This window comes from Labeo rohita, chromosome 10 (genome assembly GCF_022985175.1).
Source record: "Labeo rohita strain BAU-BD-2019 chromosome 10, IGBB_LRoh.1.0, whole genome shotgun sequence".
NCBI classification, from domain to species: domain Eukaryota; kingdom Metazoa; phylum Chordata; class Actinopteri; order Cypriniformes; family Cyprinidae; genus Labeo; species Labeo rohita.
In genome coordinates this window covers 12313877-12320397 of record NC_066878.1, presented here as the reverse complement: position 1 = coordinate 12320397, position 6521 = coordinate 12313877, and positions in this window count along the sequence as shown.

The following is a 6521-nucleotide window of genomic DNA, read 5'->3' as shown; positions in this document are numbered from 1 at the left end:
GCGTTGCACATCTGTGTAATCCGGATCCATACAGTTAGGGTATGTCAAAAAACTCCCATTTCATTTTCACCTTTAAAATCATCCTACATCACTGTTTTACCTTTTTTTACCTTTTTCATTTTGACCTTCTTTGCACATTCACTTTGTAAACACTGGTTCGGTACTTCTGCAGCGATTTTGAAGGAGAAAAAAGATAGGAGTTTTTCGACCTACCCTAACTGTATTGACCCGGATTACACAGAATATGTATGCGCATGGCAGGGGTAGACAAGACAAGCATTTTAGGTTAAAAAGTACATACATTTAAAATTTTTTTTTAGAAAATGACAGTTCATTTTGCTAGATAATACCCTTCTTCCTCGGTTGGGATCGTTTAGAGCCCTTTGAAGCGGCATTTAAACTGCATTTTGGACGTTCAAACTAGTGAGCACCATTGAAGTCCACTACATGGAGAAAATACCTGAAATGTTTTCCTCAAAAAACATAATTTCTTTATGACTGAAGAAAGGAAGGCATGAACATCTTGGATGACAACGGGGTGAGTACATTATCTGTAAATTTTTGTTCTGGAAGTGAACTTCTGGGTTCTTTGTGTAGCAGTGGTGCTATATAGTACCCTTACCACCCCAAAGAACCGCTGAAGAACCAAATCTTTTAGGGGCTTTCGCACTGGAGGAACCTTTTCATAGCTCCTAGAACTATTGGCAGAAGTACCCACTTTTTTGTGTGTTTGCACGTAGGAACTATGAATGGTATTTGGTTCTAAGAACTCTGGGGGAACTAAATTAGCTCCTACTTCAGAGTAGTGTCTAAAATAGTTCTGTAGGAACTACCAGTAATGTAAGTTTACACTGATTGGCCAACGCATATGAAACACCGGTTTCCCAGCATTTTTAAAAAGCCATGTAAAAATATTTACTCCACCAACATGGAAACCAGCAAAAATGACATTTAGCTAACTGTTACCTGTTGCAGCATTGTGCTCTTTTCTCAGCCTCGATGATATGTAACACTGCAAGTTGTCATAGGAGATTTAGTCAGATTTTCATGCTCTTTTATTTGTGTAAATTGTGCATTTACATTCCATCTCCTTTAACACAAAACCCACGACACACAACAAAAACTGCTTCGATCACAGTGTCCTCCATTCACCGGTTGTTGACATTTGTAAATGCTGTGAATAAAGACATCGCTGTCAGCCGCTTCAGAGTTCCTGCTGCCGGTGTGAATGCAGCCAGGAAAACGGTCCGAGGGGGAAATTGGTTCTCTAGGAACCACCATGCTGGCTAGTTCCTAGAACTATGCAGTGCAAAACCCCCTAATCACAGCACAATAGGAACTACCAGTGTTGTAAGCATGCATTGATTTGCCACTTGCTATATAAAAGGTAAACTGTTTACATATACTTACTCCACAAACATAGAAAACAGCAATAGATTGACGCTGGACTCCAGGTACTTCTCCATCCTCCTGCTGTTGACGATGTTTAATGGCGTGCTTAAATTACATTTAAGGTGCTTAAAAGAGTTTCTGCTAGTGATATGAATTCAACCAGGAAAACGGGGCCATAGGGCAAAATTTAGGTCTTGGGGAACCTCCCTGTTGGCTGGTTCCTATAACCCCTTAGTGAACAGTTCTTAAAAGAACCATTTTTGTTCTTAATGTGAAGAAAATGAAAATATATCTAAAGAACTTTTTCCACTACAAAGAACCTTTTGTTTCCATGGATGTTAAAGGTTCTTAATAGAGCTTTTATATTTAGGACTGTACTTGTATTTTCTTGGTAAAACAATTGCCGCTTTATCATAAAGGTAATTTAATAATACAACACAGGTTGTTAAAAGGAAGTGGTGGTGTTGTTGCGGCTGTATGCTTTGTGTTTAGAGTCTGACTCACGGATCCTCTTTTGCCTCGCTACACATTTGCAGGTATTCCTGTCATGTCTCATATGCTGATGACTATGACGCTCTGACTCAGTAACTAAAAATGACATACTTGATTTGTACTCGCACAAATGCACAAAAAGGACTTCTGGTCTGAGATCATACTAATTTTGAGGTACGAGGATAAGCAATTAAGTCAATTAGCTGGAAGTTAAGCTTCTTTTGAATTCTAAGAATAGTGTCTAAAAATGCTGCCGGTGAACGGCATTGCGAACGCACGTTGCTCGTTGGCATTTCGTGTTGAGTGTGGCTCTTGCTTTCGTAATTAGCTTTCTTTGAATATGTAAATAAGCAGATGTTACTTTTAGTTAGTAGTTAGCTGCCAAGATTCCCAAACAGGTGTAATCCAGAAATTGGAGAGTTAATTTGATCTCAATCCAGCTCCATTATAAGCCTCTCTGAGGCCCAGCAAAAAAGGTTTCGCATTTAGGTTTACATAAAGTGTCTAGTTTTAAGGCTATTTGTGTTTTTTTAATGTGTTGTTGATATAAACTACAAAAAAACAATATGAACGTTTTATTGTTATACTGTTATGTTATATCATATTGTGTATGTTATATTTTATTTGACAGAAGTGTAGAAGGGCCAATATCACCATAGAGTGCCTTTCAACCCTCACAAATTTTGGTCTTAATTTCCCATTCGCTTCATGTCATGTCATAAATAGTAGACACTCAAGTACTATAAAAACATATTAGCTGAGCTGCCACACATTTTTTTGAATAATTATGGGCCATTATTCGAAGCATAAACCGTAAGATATGTCCACCCTGTCATGGACATATTACTGTTCAATAAGTTTTCATTACAATATTAAGATGCAAATAATATTTTCTGAAAGGTATAATGTCCCTTTCCTAAACAGGGTTATTTGTTTGCTTTCAGATTATAAATTCAAAAAAGATTTTATGTAAACCATGTTTTTGTAAAGAAACTCCTACAATTCGCATTATTATTATTTGGATGCAATTTTTTGTTTGCATGTTATTGCCCCCACACCTAGCTATTGTACACACTGGATTATATAGATATGATTGAAATATTATTTTAAATATTATTTTAAAATATCAAGATGACAGGGTGGACCAGCACATGATGGGGTGGACACATAAAGCAGAACACACAAAGCATGACAAAATATGACAATGAAACATTTATTGTACTTGGAAAAAAAATAATATAATAATAAATAACATAATTACATTATTTTATGATTTTATTATTATTATAAATTTTAGACGATTTTCAGCAATGTTAACTACAAATGAATGCTATGTCCATCCTGTCATGTGTATATCCACCTTCAAATCTAAGTGTCCAACAGGGTGGACATTTTGGAACAATGACAGGGTGGACATTTTGACCTTCAGTTAGCATGTTAGCTTACTACAAACTGTGACTAGCTAAATAGTTAGTCTGGTTGTTGAAGAGAATTTGGTATATTTAAACATACGTATTTTGACAATACTGTATTCTAATCACTTCCGGTATATTTTATGCCGACAGGGTGGACATGAGTAAATAATATAATTACATTCTCAATCGTATTGATCCCCCCCCACCCCATTCATTTTAGTTTTTAGCAATATTACTTACAAATGAATGCTATGTCCACCCTATCGAGTCTAAGCGGCTGACAGAGTAGACATTTTGGAAGAACAACAGGGTGGACATTTTGACCTTCAATTATCATATTAGCTTACAACAAACAGTGACTACCTAAATAGTTCTATAATAGTCTGGTTTTTGAATAGAGTTTGGTATATTTAAACTTACATTTTGACAATACTGTATTCTAATCACTTCTCACATATTTAATGCCGAGAGGGTGGACATGTTAAGCTTTGGAAAAGCAAGTAAGCAAACTCATACGAAGAAAATTTGTCAGTTGAAAAACTCACCAACTTACTCACCTCAGCCGCTGAAACTCCCACCAATTAAGACACGAAAAAAACTGTTGTCCTGCTGTCACTAAAGGGGTGGATTCACCAATATGACAGGGTGGACAACCATTCAAGGGACATGGACAAACTCTTTTTTTTATTATTACATTATAGTATTATTATTAACTCTTTTAATAATAATTTATTTGTGGGCCTGGACCACAAAACCAGTCGTAAGTAGCATGGGTATATTTGTAGCAATAGCCGACAATTCATTGTGTGGGTCAAACTTATAGATTTTTGTTTTATGCCAAAAATGATCAGGATGTTCCATGAAGATATTTTGTAAATTTCCTACCGTAAATATATTTAAACTTAATTTTTGATTAGTAATATGCATTGCTAAGAACTTCATTTGGACAACTTTAAAGGCGATTTTCTCAATCTTTTGATTTTTTTTTTTTTTTTTTCAGATTCAAGATTTTCAAATAGTTATATCTCAGCCAAATATTATCCTATCCTAACAACACCATACATCAATGGAAAGCTTATAAAATCTCAATTTCCAAAAACAAAAAAATCCTTATGACTGGTTTTGTGGTCCAGGGTCATACTTGTTATGTAATTATTGGGATAATGTCAGCTGCTCATTATATTATATTCAGAGCAGTGTTAATTTTGACAGCAAATTTTGATTTAGTCTTAGTCATAGTCTTTTGACTAAAATATAGTTTAGTTTAATAATCTGAATTGTTTTTATATTTAGTCTAGTTTTAGTCGACAAAATATTATACAATTTTAGTCGACTAAATCTACAGCAGATTTAGTCAGCTAAAATCTAATAGGTTTAGTTACAGTATAGTTAATTTATTAAGCATTTCTTTTCCAAATTGTCCCTCCCTAAAATTTTCGACTTGCTTTTATTAGTTGACGAAAATGTTAATAGATTTTCGTCATAGTTTTTGTTATTTAAAACGAGTTTTTGTTTGGTTATTGTCTTTTTGTCTGTGAAAAAATGTTGTTGATGAAAATTATTAAACAAAATTAACACTGATTCAGAGATTACTTGTAAATCGTAATCCCTTACTGATTCCAAATTACATGACAAAAATTGTGTAAGGTAATATATTACATTACGCATTTGGGTAATATATATATATATAATCAGACTACTTTAAGATTACTTTTGATCTTGTTTATTGCATTGATTTCAATAGGAAAATCTTGTACCATACTGATATAAAAATACAAAGATTAAGAAAATACATTCCATTCATTCTTATTAATGACATGAAGTGGACAAAACTTTATATTACGTTCAAACCCCAAAATAAAAATAAAACACACACACACAAAAAATGATATATATTATTGGTTTACCCACATGTTATGTGACAATAACCAACAGCGAAGAACCATGAACATGCAAATGTAATACTTAATTATTAAAATATTTATTTTGAAATCTAAGTGGTACTTCACTAAATATATTAGGTGAAAGGGGTTCAGATGACAAAAAAGTTTCTAGAATTTTTTTATTTTATATTTATATTTAAAAAATGAAAAAAGAGAAATTAGGGAGAATCAATAATAATTTATTGTAATAATGTAATCCATAAAAAAGTAACTGAGTATTTTAAAATGTAATTTAATCTAATTACAAATACTTTACTTTTGTAATCGGATTACATAATCCAGATTACATACAATCAGTTACTACCCAGTTCTCTCCATCAAGAGTTTTAATAATTTTACTGTTTTGTGATTTTGTGTAGTTTTATTGTTTTATATATGTACATTTTGTTTTAGTTTTAGTCCTTTTAGTTAAACTAAACTAAAACTAAAGTTTAACTAAATTAAAATAAGAAACATTGTTTTATCAAAAAGTGTTTATCTTAGTTAACGTTTAAATTAAATGTTTCTTTTACGATTTAAATTTTTTATATTATATTATATTTTATGATATATTATATTAGATGTAAAACTGTCAAGAAAATAAGCACTATAGTAGACATAAAAATGAATTGCTGGGTCTCAAGAGGATAATTGTCATAAAAGCATTTAACCTCGGGTTCCTCCAGGGGGGACTGCTGCCGCTACACTAAATCACCTCAAACAAACCCATTGACTCTATGACAAGTATTAATTCCCATGGTTAATATTAGGATATAAGATGTTTGTTTGCATTTTCAGCGTCTGATTTAGAAATGTCACATGGGAAATGCAGCAGATGAAAGACGCAAGCGTATTGCGAAATATTTGTGACTTTCTGAATCTGCCTCCACATCATCATGAATCACTCAGGAGGCTGCAGTCCCAGGTGCTTGCTTTTTTTATACAGTAATTAAAAGCCACGTCGTATGAGCACGACAAAATTAATTGTTAAAAATTGGGGCTCTTAGTGTGCAAATTTGCCTTGAAACAACAGAGACTTAATTACTGGTCATAAATGAAGGAAAAGACCCAGTGCCATTAGTTGTAGGGCGGCGGGCACCGGGGCCATTAGTGATGGGCTAAATTGGGCTAATTTTCAGTAAGGGCTGTGTGTGATGGAGAGGGAAAAAGGAAGACAGAGACAGAGGGTGGGGGGTTTGGGGGGGCGGCCGGTGTAGATGGGGGCGGGGGCTCCGTTGGTTTGGAAATGGTGAGTAATGAATCCGCAGCCAAATGAAGTGTATGAGTCAAACATTTAGGA